Genomic DNA, 17069 nt, shown 5'->3' with positions numbered 1-17069 from the left:
ATTGTCTCTCTCAGTTTTGGTTGTCGTGATCAAATCCAAATGAGTTTGATTGAAACTGCAAAAAGGGACAATGGAGTGTACACTGTTGTTATGGTAACTGGAATAGTGGAAATATGTGCATTATTTTCACAGCATAAATGACACATTTCCAAGCATGTATTTTTAAAAATTGCTGCAGGGTTTGCTTAATAGCCACAGTATAAAGGAATATTTGTTTCTCTGTTGGCAAAAATCACACTTTTGACTAATTTGACCAATTTTTAGCTGCTCTGTAATTTGTCTGATTTTATTAAATTTTCATCTATTTTCACAGTGAGTAATTGGAAATAAAATTTAAAGGTCTAAACAGGAGAAATTTAAGTTTGAATGTGTTGGTTGAACTACTTATAATTTTCATTTGCAATTCAGTAACAAATAAGTCATTTCACTGGATTGAAGCCATCTCAAAGAGAGTGTGATCAATTGTAATGTCATTAGGTATTTAAAGTAACCTGTGATTAAAGTTATGTTCTTATAGTCCACAAAATGTTACAGCCTATATACTGGGGCAAATTACATTTTATTTATGACATGTACATGTATAAGATGTACATATGTATAAATGGATATAAAGTCGTGAAAAGTAAGACAAGTTTTAAACATTTGATCATGTTGAAACTTCCAGATTTCAAAAATAAAATTTTAAATATTTAGTTTTTTTATAAATGCCCCATAGTTATAAGATGTTAACGTTAAGGGAAACTGAATAAAAGATATACAGGAACCCTCTCTAATTTACAGCTCTCTTGTAAATCTCATGTTATTTCAAAATAAAAAATAACTTTAAATGTCCAGTCTTTAAATATATTTGAAATGTTTATTCAAAGTTTTATTAGTATTACAGTGAATATATTAATAATATTACACACAGAAAGACAGGGAAATTGTTTGAATATGACTGTTTTAAGTCATTCACATTCAGCCTTATCAACTTTATCTTAATCGGAATATATGGCTTTCCAACTTTGATACATGGTTACACTCAATATTTAAATTAAATAGCAGGAGGATTGAGATGGTCAGGACTCACTACGTGTCAGGAAATGATAAAGTTCCACAGCCTCTTTGCACCTGCTCCAGTTTGTCTTAGAGAAAACACATCCTACATTCGTGAGCAGTGATCTCGAAAGGCAAGTGCGGAAGGAAGTGTGTATCCCAGTGATTCATTAAAATGTTATAAAAAGAAAAACAAATTCAGCTCTCCTCATAACCCAAGTTTTTTCCTACCTTCTTTTTCACAATTAAAGCTACCTCCATTTTCCCAGATGCTGAAGAGAAAAACTTAATGCAGAAATGTATGATTTGTGTTGCTGAGATACAGATTTGTTGTTTACATTCAACCTCTCCTTTCCATTAAACCCTCTAGTCAGCTTGCTTTTTAAAATTTTTTTTAATTAAAAACTTATTGAAGTATAGTTGATTTACAATATTGTGTTAGTTTCTGGTGTGCAGTAAAGTGATTCAGTTACACACACACACATATATATATATTTTCATATTCTTTTCCATTATGGTTTGTTACAAGATACTGATCACCTCTAGGTCCACCCATGTTTCTGCAAATGGCATTATTGTGTTCTTTTTTATGGCTGAGTAATATTCCACTATATATATATATGTATATATATATATATCCACACACATACACACACACACCATATCTTCTTTATCTAGTTATCTGTCAGTGGACATTTAGGTTGCTTCCATGTCTTGGCTATTGTAAACAGTGCTGCTATGAATATTGGAGTGCATGTATCTTTTTGAATTAGAGTTTTCTCCAGATATATGCTCAGGAGTGAGATTGGTGGATCATATGGTAAATCTATTTTTATTTTTTTAAAGAACCTCCATACTGTCCTCCATAGGGGCTGAACCAAACTACATTCCCACCAGTAGTGTAGGAGGGTTTCCTTTTCTCCATACCCTCTCCAGCATTTATTATTTGAAGAAATTTAATGATGGCCATTTTGACCTGTGTGAGGTGATACCTTGTTGTAGCTTTGATTTGCCTTTTTCTAATAATTAGCGATGTTGAATGTCTTTTCACATGCCTGTTGTCCATCGAGTTCAGCTTGCTCTTGATGTGAATTGTTTCACATCTGCCCCTGAATGGTCTCTACCTTTTATTGTTGTTCACACAGTTCATTCCGTGCAGCACCATCAGTTTTTGGTGTGCCCATCAATATTTTTGGACCTTCTCACCCACCCCCACCTTCCCACCCCTGAGACACACACACTTACACACAAACATATTTAAGGATTTTAAGGCCCAACATTGAACTTTGGTACTCAGTTCTATTCAGTTCAACAAATTTAAGCATATTTTACTCCAGGCTATGAACTAAACACTTTTTCTCACGAAGAATTAATACCAAACTCCTGCACTTGCAGAAACAGTGGGGAAATTGGTCATCTAACATTGTACTTTTTTGTATTGTCCAAAATTAGTCTATTTTAATACAAATGGATGATGAGTTTTCTAGATCTACTCTACATGTCCCTTTTCTCTTCACTTAAAATGCCTCCCCTTTCTCTATTATTTTCTTTACAATTATCCATCAAGATAGATCTGAAGGGCTCTCTGTTGTGAATTTTTCCATTAACCATACAGCAACAAATGATCTCCTCATTTTCTATTAAAGAAAATTTAATTAAACAATTACCACATGCCTCTTAAGTTCCGAGACACAAGAGACTTGCCTTTGCATTTCCCTAATACCATTGATCTAATGCTACTTACAGAATTACAAACAATCCTGCATCAGCTGCCTGTGAAGGAACACTAGCTTCTAAGGACTCTCAAAGATTCTTACTATGTTTTGTCAGTGAGGCCCTGCAAGTCTTTGCATGTGCAGGGAAATGTGAACAACAGTTGCCTTCTCCCTCACGGTAAAGTTATTGTTCGGAATTTTGTATTGTGACCTTAGAACAACGTACCTTTCAGTTATGTCTTCTCTTGAACTCTTGAGGCTATGACCACTAAATTCCAGAGTGTGATCTCCTTCAATATTGATCTCCTTCAATATTGATCTCATCCTGCCTCCTACACATGTAAACGAAACAGGTCACCTGCCATATCAGCAGACAAAGGATGTTGTAGCCACCAAGCCATCCCAAAGGTGCACCCTGAGGGGATTCAAGAAGCCATTCAGGCCCTAGATAGTTAAGGTGTATATCAAAAGCATGATTTCAATGCGCCCAGACCCTCGCATCTTCCCACACAAAGAATTCATTAACTTGAGAAGTCTCGTTTCTTTAATTAACAGTAATCTTTTGAGGTCCTGACTACGTTGATTTTGTTGCAAAAACTTCTGTATATCCTGGCTCCTCCCTTACCTCCTTCAAGCAGTCCCTCAGAGATATCTGAGAGGCTGCCTCCTGGGCTTAAGTCCTCAGAATAAAACTTAATTCTCAGTTTCTAGGTTGTGCATTTTTTTTCCAGTCAACACACCACTGCTGGAGGGGAGGATTGGGGAGGAGCCTGGATAGAGCAAGAACAGCAGTCACATTTGTACAAAAATGTCTATTCTCAATTCTAGCTTCATTTAAGACCATGAGAACATAACTTCACTATATTGAGGAGAAGCAAGGGAGAACATCAGAGAGACCCATAGGCGATGTAGAGTAAATGTCTTAAAAGCCCTCAGCAGAGGTAGGTGCGGCTACCCTGTAGGTATGGCTGATGAGTGGCATGGAGCCTGCAGTGAGTGACCCAATGGCTGTAGGACACACGGGGCAAAGGATGTCTTCCAGCCCTTCTGCATCTCCTAGTGCTATAGACCAGAGATGGCATCCTGAAGGAAACACGGATAGGTGAGAGTGCTTACAAGAGCTCAGACATATGGTGCAAGCCCCAAGTACCAGCCATAGTTGGTTGCTAGCCCACAGCCTTGAACTGGACCTATGTCCAGTATGAGTGGGTCACCTGAGTAGGCATATCAGCAAGATCCTGACTGCCCAGTTGTGCACAGTCTCACTAAAGAAATACTTCTCCAGCAAGTAGGAAGTGATCCATTGGGTAGAGTGCCCTCCTGGACCTGTCTTGACCATAGGGCTCCAGAACCAAGCTGTAAAAGTGAGCCCTAGGATTTTTAGGAGCATCTGGTTAACTCCACATGGACCAGGACTAGAAGGTTGGAGAGGAAGAAGGGACAAGCCAATGATATCCTTTTCTAGGTTGTGAGCACCCCTTCTGGAAAGCTCTGCTGATCTGACAGGTCCCAGCCCTGGAGGGAGAAGAATTTAGAAAATTTTGAGGGAGGCACTCAAAGTGTGGCAGGGTTAGGGGTACAGAGTTCGTCGTGAAGAAATTTTTAGAAACTTTAAATAGACTTCCCCTGTAGCTGGTATCCAGCCCCTGTAGCCATCTCCCTTTCTCTGCTCATATCTAGCTATCTGCCTGCTCTAAAAAACTTTAAAAACTTTAAAAAGCTTTCCCCTGTAGCCAGTGTCCTGGTTCTTTTCCCATCCCAGAAAGAATTCAGAGACAGGACATGGAGGTTAAGAAAGTAAAGTGGGGAATTATTAAGGGATGGAGAGTACACTCGTAAGGGGAGAGCGGGCAGGTGCAGGTGAGCAGGTGCCCTGAGTTTCTTTGGCAAGTTGGTTACATAGGGTGTAAAAATGAATGGGCAGAATATTCATTGAGGAGGGAAGGGTTTGGGGTCATATTCCCTGGTTTTCATCCTAACTCCACCTTCCTGAAGGGAGGAGGGATTTTTGTCCTTATTTAGTCTGAATCAGAAGTGTCATGGCATCGGTGCATGATGGGTACTTCTAATATGCAAGGCTGATTTTACTGAAATGAGGGCATAATGAGCAAGAGATTATATTTGGACACTGGAGATTCCTGCCTTTTCTCAACTTCCTTTGTCAGCCTCTAGGTCACTTGTCACCCCCAAAAGTGTGACTACTTATCAGCCCAGAGGTCCCTGCTTTTCTTTCTCTGCCCAGGGACCCCTGGTTCTTGTAAGATGTATGGTTCCCTGCATTTGGCCCAAGCCCCTCCTTTTTGCCCAATTCCTCCGTTTGGCTTGCATCTCCCTTTCTCTGCTCATATCTAGCTATCTGCCTGTTGTAACATCCCAAGTGAAAAGAAAGTTTCTTTTCTTGAGGAAAAGTTGAGACAAACCTAATAATATATTTTCCCCAGTTTTAGCCATCTCCCCTGGACCAGAGAAAGCATTAGGGGAAGAATTCAGGAAAGTTTAGGGGTAATCCCTTCTTATAGAAAGAAACCCAAGGAATGTGGGGAAACCATTTGACCCTTACAATAGAGATGGCTACCTTTTCCTTCAGCCACAAAAATGAAATTTAGGAAGCTCATACTCTTTTACTTGTACCCGCTAACACGTCGGTCTCAATAACCCAAAGTGAATCTCAAAGCTGTTTATATGTGATGAAGAGTGTTTCTGACATCCTCCCTACTTTCCAATCCTTGTTCTCTTCTGATCATCTTATGAATAATGCCTAAACAACTGGCTTACTTAAATCATGATTTTTAGCTCCCTTGCTGTCCTTTTGAAGGTACAAATACCTCAGTCAAACATGTTCACTTCCTATGTCAACATAAAGTGTGATGATTTGAAAAGATACCTCACTGAAAACCACCTGCAAAAGGCTAATTCTTCTTCTCTGCTTTAAATAATCTCTGGGTTATGACTGATTTCAGCCGCAAACCTCCCCTGACTTCTGAGAGGCAGTTAGCCTTCAAACTGGAGCTGGGAACATTGTCATGCATTCCTGAGATAATGCTCCCTGCTTCTCCACTTGAGATCTTTCCACAAACCCTATAAACAAAGTTACAGGAGGCTCTATTGTTGTCTAGGGAACAAACTGTGGACTGTAAGAGTAAAATACACAGTGCTGTTTAAATATATAAATACTCGTAGCAGCTTAATGTGCATTTTATTGGACTAACAACATGCGGTAACACTGTGATACTGCCAAAACCCCCCTGGTATTTCGAAGCAGCAAACATTAGTGCTAGAAAAAGAGGAGCAGTAGCTCCTGGTTCTGTCCATGAGCCCATTGTGAATACATTGTCGTCTTCATTGCCTAACGCAGAACAGAAGAGTGTGTGGAAGAGAACAAGACTCTGGATCAGCCCAGCCAGGGTCCTTCACCCTAATCTATGGCTTTGTAGTTCTGTTTACTTATCTGCAAACTGAATATCATTATTAATACCCAACACAGTTCAGAGGATTGAGTGAGGTTAATTAATTTATAAAATGCTGCAGTCACTGCCTGAGCCTTAATAGGACATCAATAAACACTTCTTATTGATGTTTGTGATCTTTACTTTCACTTGAGTGATGCAATCATCGTACATTTATAACTTACATATTTACAAGATTAGTATCAGGAAACACTAATTTTCATAAAATAGTCTGAAGCGCTAGAAAAATTGAAATTAAAGTAGTGCAACTGACATTTACTTTAGCTTGTGCTTCCTTGACATCAGCCACTTGGACATCTGTCAGCTTAGTTCATTGGTTCTCCAGGTGTGCTTCCTGGGCCTGAAGGATCAGCACCACCTGGGGAATTAGTTACAAATGCATATTCTTTGGTCTTACCCCAGGCTGACTGAAAACCACTTATTTACTACAGTTAGAGAAAAACTAACCAAAATACTTTACTTAGCATCATGTAGAGAAAAAAAAGAAATTTGACATCAATAAATATTTACTTCATCTTTAAATATTTCTACTTAGAGAAATCAGATCTATCCCCAAACCTTACTGTACTGTACACCCAGAATCGGCCTATTTTCTACCCATATGTCTCTCTTCTCACCCACCCCCCTCCCCTGCACCCCAGTCTCCTTCCTGTCTTCACATAACTCTCTTCCTGAGAGCCCTGCTCTGCTTTATACTTTCATCCAAATATGCTCACTGACACAGTCCTCTTCTCTTCCGCAGTCCAAATGACTGGAGCTTTGATTGCTACTGGAGAACTCAGAGAAGCTCCAGGTGCCATTATCCCAAAGACAAAGTCTCTGGAAGAAATGGAAGAGTCTCTGTCTTAGCAGTGGTAGCTCTGTGTTCACACAGTTCTTTCTCCCTAGAACAGTATTTCTTCACATTTTCACATCTTTAGTTTGTCTCTTCTATTTAGGAATTCTCCAATCCATTCTTTTGCTTTATTTCTTTTTAAATTAATTACCTCTACCTTATATTATATAATTTTTAATTGAATGCCTCTGACATTAGATTGCTGACAGGTATTTGCCCCCAACCAGTAAATGGGAAATAACAGGCACACCATGTACTCCAGCCAGCATGCTAATTTAAAACTTTGAAATGTCTTTTCCTATAAAAATAGTGTATACACAGAGCTCACTTGAAGTCACATTTATTGAGTCTCTAATGCCTTCTGGGCATTTGAAAAAGCACTGGGTAGAAAGAATAACGGCGTATGTTTCCTGCATTGGAAGAGCGGGGACCCAAATAGTCATAGGTATAGTAACAGAACAGTGTGCACAGTGATGTGTGAATACTAAGGTCAATTTCACAGGTCAGGAAAGGTTTTTAAGAGGAAATGATAAAATTTACATATATTTAAAAACTGCTAAGTATGTTTTCAAAAGGCAATAAACATTCACATTGTATAACATAAATAGCACGCTTTATTCAAATAAGTACAGATCACATTTTCACATTTTCAATAGCAAAGTAGATTTGTCTCATTTACTCTTTCTTTTAAATAAAAAGTTCATTAACTTAAAAACATTACCAAATATATCTTGAAGCCATTTTCTTGTTGGAGGCCCTAACTTCCTCACAGACTTCCCACACAGAGGTCAGAAAGCCATCTGACTTCCTCTCTCCTTCGGTTCTCACATCCAGACTATCCTTATACCATATCCGTTGCGTCTCCTAAGTTTCTTGTCCATTTTCTCTCTTTACATTTCCGCTGCCAGTGCCTTCTCCTTAGCTCCCATAATTTCTTTGTAGATAATTATCACAACTTCCTAATCGGTTTCCCTGAATGTACTTTTCATCCCCTCCAAACATCTACAGGATAACATTAGAGCATGCTCGCTTTAAGCAAAATGAATCAGATGACACTGACAAATGAAATCGGAAATGAAGACAAAATGAATCGGATGACATTTCTCCGTTGTTTGAGCTCTTTATCATTCTCCCATCATTAGAATGAACATACATTCTGAATGTTTGTCCAAATGTAGACAACTTACCTGCTGTCCTCATGTGATTATTCTAGTGCCTCCTTTTGCTCTCACAAGTGCCTGGTTTGCATAATAAATTATATGAGTATCCTTTTCATTGCCTTCATTATTTACTTTGAATTGTATATTTTTTACATAACAGTCTTCATTCATAGTATGAATCCTTCTATTAGGAGAGACAAGATTGATCTCACACCCTAATTTGTCTGCTATAAAATCTGAGTGCATCAAAATCATAGATTGTGTCTTAAGTATATTTGTACTTCTAATATTCAACACCATGTTTGGCACTGAATAGACATTTAGGGAGATTCATCAAATTTTGAATAGTTTCATTTAAAATTAAAATTTTGTTATTCATGGTATTTATATGTATCATCCTTAGATTACTGGTTATAGTCATGTGGTTTTGACCTTCTATTTAACATGTTTATTTACTCTTTCAACAAACTATTATTGACCACCTAATATGTACTAGTTGAGTAATGCCCTAGTAATGCTTGGAGCCAGAGAAACTGAAAAAACAAAAATGTAATCAAATAAGGGCATAAGTGTTGCAAAAAGATGCTGTAAGTGGGTACAGTTAGGGCATAAAAGAGGAAGTGATCAAGCATCAGGGAATAGAGAGAAAAGAATGGCTTCATGAGAGAAAGGACTATTGAGCTGGGTTCTGGAAGGTGAGCCATTGTTTCTCAGATGGACAACTAAGCGGAGGCTTTTTCAGGCCTGGGCAAGAACATATGAAATAACCATGCACATTCAGGAAGGTGTAACTATTCAGTAGAACTGAGTAGGACATAAAAGGAACCATGGATGACACTAGGCAGGTACATGGAGGCCAGAGTCCAGAGAGGATTATTGGCCAGTCACTATAAACAGTGGTCAGTCTCTGGTGACCGTCATTTGAGAGAAGGGCATGAGAATTACAGAAATTCAGAAAGATCAGCCTGATCCCTTTGGAGAACATACTGAAGGAGGGAGATACTTGCCCTTGGGCCACAAAAATTATTTCAGAGATCCAGAAAAATAAAACAGGGTGCAAGTGGAGACTCCACTGTGGAAAAATGGGGAGAGATTCAGTGATGTCTCAAATACTATGGGCATAGATTTGAAGGACTTACTGACTAATTGGACGTGAAAGATGAAGAAAGAGATGATCATATGAGAAGTTACAGATTTTTATTCTGGAGAGTTTAGTCTTTGGTGTCCGTTGCCATTCACCAAAATGAGAAGATCAGGATGAGAAGCAAATTTTAGAGAAGTAATAAATAGACAGAGAAAGGGGAGTCTCTAAAGGAGACTAAGAAGCAATACAGAGGTAGGAAAAAAAATCAGAAAAGAACCGTGTTGTAGAAACTTAGGGCTGGAGGATTTCAGAGTATAGAGGCTTATCAACAGTCACAAATGTTATAGCCCACTCTAGAAACTGGAAGGATTGCAAAGAAGAAGAAGTTTATTCAGATTTACATACCTGAGTTCAATAATACCTTAGACAAAACCTTGGCATAAGGTGTAAATGTTTATTCAGTTACATCCCACATTTATTATAGTTGGTTCTTCTAGTTTTGGGGTTCTGGTGAGGAACTATGAACCCTGATCTGAATGGTCCAAGCTCTGCCTCAAGGACTCTTGGCTCCAAAGGGCAAGGCAAACATGTCAACCAAGGTAGCCCCTTGATAGAGCAACCACACCTTGGTTGGATATAAATGTGAAGCTTTTACAAGGCCCCAGGCTCAATCCCCAGTACATCCATTAAGTAAATAAATAAACCTAATTACCTACCCCACCTCACCCAAAAAAAAACCCCACAACAAAACAAAAAAATAATTTAAAAAATTAAGTTAAAAAAAAGTAAAGCTTTTACAATGTTCTTTATTGCCTTTAACCGTACTATGTTCACTTTCTTTTTCTGAACTTTAAAGTAATTTGGGTAGAAATGGTAACTTTATGACACATTTCAATGATTAAATTTAGCCCAAGAGATATTAAAGCTTCAGTAGCATAACCAATTCAAACTTCCTCTTCCCCACCATTAGGCCACACCTGTAGCTCCAAAGACCTGTAGAGAGAAGAGGGAGTTGGTGTCTCCAGAGACACTCCCACCCCACCCCCGACTCTGGAGTAGGCAGAGGTGAATTTAGGCACTGATTACCTGTATGTGGTGTGAGCACACTGGCCCACTTGCTTGCTTCTGACTCTATCGGTTAGTGGTCGTCTTTGCTGATACGTGGCTCTCTGTGCGGTGTTTGTGGGCAGTATCACTTTCTCCTGGCCTCGTGTTCCTTATGGAGAAGTGTCATCTCTCACCAGAGGTTTGCACATTGTAGCCCTACTCCAGGTGCCTCACTGGGGACTGTCTGAAGTGCCCTACAGCTTCCTCTTGCAGCCTCTGTGCTCCTTCACTGGAGGTGCAGGAGGTGCTGGAGCGGTACCTCACAGGCCCTGGGGCTGCAGGGACCTGCAGAGGAGAGAGGCTCATCCAGGTCCCCTCAGGCACATACCATCACTGTCCCTTCAGGGACTTCCGGTGACATGTGCTTTCCACAAGTAGAAATCTCTGAATAAGAAGCTGGCCCCAGTCATTATGTCTCTATCCCCCTTCTAACTCAAAAGGATCCATGTCAAAACTCAATTTTGTTGACCACGCCAGGCATATTTGTAGGTCCTTCAGCTCAGCAACCATCCAACTAGGGCAATAGACTCAGTTTCTGGTTCTGGGCATCTTTGTGAGTGATTTTCTTGGATGAAGCTCCAATTTAACTATCCAGATCTCTCCTTGTCTCAATGGTATAGAATTAAAAGAAGTAGTTTTGTCTTGAAGTGAATTCTTGAAAAAAATGTCTGACCTCAATTGTTGGTGAATCTCTTTAGAAGGTGAATGCTTACACTGTTCATTCCTCAGTTTGGGGTCTTTGACAAAATTCTGGGAATAAGGGAAAGTCACACTCAACAACTTGTTAAATAACTATCAAATGCCATGTTCTATATGATTTTGTATGAAAGTATAAGCAGACACAATCTGCACAGGATAATACTGAGGAGGGGGTGATTAACAATAGAGAAAACAAGAGGAAAGAAGTTGTGCAAATCAGAAGAAGCTTCCCAACAGAAGTCAAGCCTGAGTTGGGTTTTCAAGACTGAATAGGAATCCTTTAAGAAGATTGTGGTGTTTATGCTAAAAATATCTTTTTAATAATCCATTCTGACTACCCTATGTAAAATGGAACTTAGGTATGCAGGCTAATACTGTATAGCTTAATTCTGGGAAGCATAAGCAGGTCTATGAATTTGGAAAAGTCACTGGGCAGCTGTTCTCACTCACACATTCCCTCTCTGGGGCCACATGATTTTACTTTGATTCCTCACTTCTCTCTCTGTAAGTTGGCTCTTTGCTTACTCAGTCTGCTTGGCCAGGGCTAATCATGGCTACCTCAACAGAAAATTTAGACCGACTTTCCAGTTCAGTTCCCCAAAGACAAATGACTAGCCAGTTCTCTCTCTAAAAATCCCTGAAGAAAAATGCTGAGTACCTGAACAGGTGTCATGGATCCACTCCTAATCCAATTACATAAGGCCAGGGTGTGACTAGAAAGGGGCAGAAAGTGGTTTGTGGGAGGAGGCTGTGGACAAACAGTCACTGCTTTGAGGTGTGAATGGAAAGGAAATGGTCGGGCATCTTTCACAGGAGGAGAAAACAAACTTCAGACTAATGAAGAATTTGGGCTTAGGTGTAGGTTCAAGGAAATTCATTGCATGTTCTGGGAACTCCAAGTTACTGTCTTTTTAATGGTTGCAGCATAATTTGTAAGGATGGTGGACATGGCAGTAGTTGCGGTAAGAAAGGCATGAGGTTATGCTCTAAAAGTCTCATTTTGAAGTTATGCTTGATTTTATTTATGATGAGGACTGAATCTATGAATAGGCAAAATAAGAAACTATCTACACAGTATAATTTAAGAGTGGGCATTAATGGTGGCAGTTAGACAGGGTTTAATTGCTATAGAAAACTTAGGGGACCCAAAATGATAATGTTCACAAATTTGTGTTTTATTTCAGGGAAGTGACACAATATAGTAACTATATTAAAATTAGTAAATCATCCAGAGCGAAAGACTGTCTCCCAACAAGGGGTCCAGAGAGGTTAGGTGTTGGCTCCTCTCCCCTGAAGCAGTGAGCATAAACAGTGAGCATGAGAGTCACTAAACCTCACAAATTTTTTTATAGACACTTTGTTCCATAATGGCAAATTCCAGCAGCCCTGGAATTGGCCTTAATTGTTGAACTAGAGTAAGAGATGTATCTGCACGTCTCTGACACCTGGTGAACAGCATTGCTCTGTAACCACAAGTCTGAGGTAAATTTCGGGGGAGGAGAACTGGAGGGGATTATATAAACTTGTCGGTACTGTTTGTCAATACCTGTGAGCTCAATGATTTCCACCTAGCTTCAGTGAGTTCCCTGGAGAGTTATGTCATTAGGGATGGTTACAGAACACAAATATACCTACATGAACAGCAGAGTCTAAGAAATTTGACTTGGACTCCATTCACATTCCCTGGTTCAGAGGAGTTCTGTGCATGGATAGATTGCTCCTAATGCAAGAGAGGAAGCAGATAGCCCTTCGGCAGGGAGGATAGTAGGAACCCACTCTTGACCTCTCTGGTCCCCTTACTGGAAGACAGTCTTTGGCTCTGATGAATATACTTTCTTTAATGTTGTTGCTATATTGTATTGCTTTGCTGAAATGAAACAGAAATTTGTAAACATTATCATTTTAGGTCCTGCAAGAATTTTCTGACAGCTACAGTTGGTAATAATATTTATTGAATTTAACCGGAGTGGCCACAGTTTAGCTATTCCAACCATGTGCTTATGTTACCTAAAGCACCACAAAGCTTTCCAGTAGCGTGCACATTTTGAAGGTTGGTTGATGAATGGGTCTGGACTGCTCCTAATCCTAAGAGCATAATCTACTGTATGGTCAGTGTCAATTGGATGTGGGGCTCCGGGAAGAAGGTATTTCTAGATAAGAGAAGAAATACTTCCTTAACCTGGTGGTGACACCATCACAAAAGGTCTTGAGCCAGTAGTCTTATATAGAGTTATTACTTTGAGGGAAAAATATCCTTCTTTAACCGCTTGAAATGTTATTCTTCTTTCTGGTGATCATTTCATGTTTACTGAGAAAGTTGTTGGAAGTGGCCATTTGTCATTTTGAACACTTAAGACCTAGCTTTAAATCTAGCATTATTAATTCAATATTTTCACTTCAGGTTCCTCTGAATTCAGCCTCCTCCCTGGATAGAAGCTGTCTGGCACTTTGTCCTGTGGGAGTCATTCATATCTGAGGTAAACACTGAGTGTTAATGCATATCAAATCTCCTCTTGCCACTTTGAGATTTTTAACACCTGCTAGCTCTGAAAGTTAAGATGTTAAATCAGGTGAAAAACATTGCAATATTTTTAAAATTGAAATCTCAAAGAATTGAAGACACAGTTCAAGAATTTTTAAAGTCTGAGTGTTTTGTCAACAAATATTGAAAAGTAATTTGTTCTTTTAAAGAACAACAACAAATGTGTGAGACAACTGAAGAATTCAGGCAATGGCTCTATTTAATTACTAAAATGAGTTCAAAGAAACATAAGACCTATGCATTAATATATTTGACTGTTTCTGAAAAGGGTGTGAGTTAAAACTTTTCTCAACAATTGCTACTAAACAGAATGCTTGTTCAGAGACAAATGAGAATTTAATTCGGTATTCTTGATGATAATCATATACTTTAATTTAGACTGTGTGCCAATTAAAAATCAGAGGGATCTACTGTGAGACTGGCCATTTTGGAAACTAACATAGGTGAGGAAATTATGACAGTTGTTATGAATTCCTACTGATCACTAACCTGGCCATAAATACAGGTACTTATATACAAGCATGTGTATTTCTATGTTGACATAGACATACAGATATATATTTAAAAGTGATGTGTTACATGATTTAAAAAACATAACCATGCATCAGTAGGAAAACAACTTTTGAACTTTTCACAGATTTTAAACACAAACATTTGAGAAATGAATGAAGAGGAGAAGCAAGACAGGGAAAAGGGAGGAAGGAGAGGAGGGAGATAGGAAATTGCCCCGGGATAAACAGTGTGAGCACCAACTGCATTTGGAAAATGTTATGTAATAGAGAAGGGACTCATGTTGGCTGCTAGAGGTTTGAATGATTCTTTCATGTGATGACTGTATTAAGTACCAACTAGGCTAGAAACGCGTTAGCAAAAAAAGCACCAGGATTGGAGGCAGGAGAGCAAGTTCAAATCTGGGGCTGATACTTAAAGCTCCGTAAGAACTCCATTTCCTTATGTTCCAAGTAAACGAAAGAAAGTAACTGATGATTCATACCTCAAAAGGTAATATGAGGATTAAATGCTATAATGTAGCAAAGAGAATATTGCCTTCTGTAAGTTAGTGTTCAAGAACTATTATCCCTTCTCTTTTTCCCTGTGGAAAACAGAGATAGGTTCTTAATCTATACATTTTTTTGTTTGTTTTACACATAGGCAGGGAGAGGCAAGACACTATCTTGAGTTTTTTTAATCTGTGATTTACAGAAAATACTTCCAGTTAAATTATCCTTGTCATTTAACTGTGCTGTATTAGATAAAAAGAGCCTTCCACTGTGGAATTCTAAAAGAATAACACTTTTTTTGCTCATATCCTCTTAATTCAAATTTTTAAATCAGTCACTGAGGCAGAAACTAAAATTTACTTTTTGTTTAATGTTTAAAGCTAACATTGAAAAAATACTAAAATAATATTGTGCATTTGACTAATTAATATGTTTAATAGTAATGATTTTAGGTATTAAATAAGACCAATAACCTAAAAGCTTTGTTTATTCAGTCTGTTTTGTTGTTGTTGTTGTTGTTGTTCTCAAGATAAACGTTTTGTAAACTATCCTGTCATTTTACTTTCATTAGTTCAGAATAGTCTTAACTTTGTTTTACCTAAATCACTCAGCACATCAATGAAGTTTGAGTCAGGAAAACAGGAACAGGAGTAGGTTTTTCAACAGAGGAAATTTAAAATAAGAATTAGTTCAATTGTATTGAAGGACTGAAAAAGGAAATAATGGGGTAACACAAAGATTAATAAGGGCAAGAAGGAGGTATCACCCTTTAGATTAGGGCAACGAAGGGCAAAGGTTGGGGTTGTCAGAACCTAAAGTCTTGAAGCAGGATGCTTGCAGAGTTGGCATTCACACCCTGGGGAGAGGGTGCCACCAGGCTGATGCTGGCATCACAGGAGCTCAGAGCTGCAACTGGACCCATGAGGAAATCAAATCCAGGAGGAGGGAGCATTGCCTGGATGGCTGGTGCTGGTAACTCTGAAGCCCAGGAGTCCCACATTGTGGAGCTTTAGACATCTGAGCAGAGTGTGCTGCCCTTCTCATCCTGGAAACCCTGAGAAGAGCAACGAGATTGTTTCTGGAAGTAAAGAAAGAAGCTAGAGATTAGAACGGATGGCTGCTGCTGGGTTGAAGGTAGATGGCTAGAGGGTGGTGACACTAACAACGGCTGTCAAAGATGGATCACATCCCTTCTCCCCTGCTTCCTCTATGCCTCTAGGATCTTCATTTTGCAGAATCTAAACAGAAAATCCACTGGTTAGGGAGCATGATTTGTGGAGTACCAAAGAGAAAAGAAAGGAAAAATAGATTTAGACATAACAGCAATAATTTTGTAACAGGCAGAATGACATTTCATAAGTTTAGCAAAATCTTCTCATTATCAGTTTTGTCCAGCAAATTCAGTTATCTATGGATTTAATGTGTGCCTATTTGTAATACTCCATCAACAAAGAACTGAGTATATGGTGTCCATGGAAAACAAATTAATATCTTAGTATAATTTTCAATTCAATATTAAATACCTTGATTTAAATACAATCAGAGAACTGTTGAATTATCATCATCTGTTCAATGGATTACCCACATATGAAGATCTAGTGGTATTTGGCATGAATTCTGGTAAATTATTACTTTTTATCAAACTTCAAATATTTATTAATAAAATATACTTTGTTTTAGGACTCTGTAAAATGGTAAGTGTTTGATTACTATAAATTATTATAATTAATAAATTATTATTATTATTATTATTATCTGCTGCATAAATACCCTCCTATGGTATAAGTTTATGCGGCAGAATCCTGTATCTTGAGTCTGCCCAGTGTTGAAATCAAGCTCCTCTATTTACTGTGTCCAACGATGGAAAATGTGACAGTGATTTGCTCAGGCACATAAATGTTTGATTTTAGTGTGTAAAGAGACTAGCGCTTCATGTTGCAAAAAATTGTTCCTGCTTCTGTAATCATCTCTGTTCCTGGTGCTTCTTTTCAGCCTATGACACGGCATTTATTTTAAAGTTTCACTTGAATTACAGTTTTGTCACCGAGTACACGCAGAAAAACACAAAGCACATTATACTGCAGCTGGAAAGATAGGAAAGTTGAGGACTATAGTACAAAACTAACACAGTAATCAGAGAAGTCTAATTTTTCCCAAAGGATCTATGAATCTACACCCTACTGGATGGAAGCTTTCACATTTTCATTTTCTTTTCAGAGTTTCCAATAACTCTGTCTTTGAAAAGTGTTTTTGCCAGGATTGATAGCTGCAGAACTGAGTCTGGGAAATAAGTAATCCAGCATCCAGGTGAAAAGAATGGAGAAAGATGAGTGAGTTCTTTAAAGTTGTTCTTTCCTATTTTCATAAGTTTCTTCACCCTACATAAATAAATAATTTTACCGTCTGGATAAATTTGTTTTATTA

General features: G+C 38.5%; 1 protein-coding gene across 2 annotated transcripts in view; it reads left to right on the top strand.

Annotated features, from left to right (window-relative positions):
* Nucleotides 1–17069, top strand: part of SNCA (synuclein alpha) — a 232472-nt gene that overhangs the window by 88101 nt on the left and 127302 nt on the right. For both annotated transcript variants that reach the window (XM_032459646.1, XM_032459642.1), the window contains exon 3: nucleotides 13504–13579. The gene's annotated coding sequence lies outside the window, so the exon portion shown is untranslated. The remainder of the gene's footprint in view (nucleotides 1–13503; nucleotides 13580–17069) is intronic.

This window comes from Camelus ferus, chromosome 2 (assembly GCF_009834535.1).
Source record: "Camelus ferus isolate YT-003-E chromosome 2, BCGSAC_Cfer_1.0, whole genome shotgun sequence".
Taxonomy (NCBI): domain Eukaryota; kingdom Metazoa; phylum Chordata; class Mammalia; order Artiodactyla; family Camelidae; genus Camelus; species Camelus ferus.
This window is presented reverse-complemented; position numbering and strand designations above follow the sequence as displayed.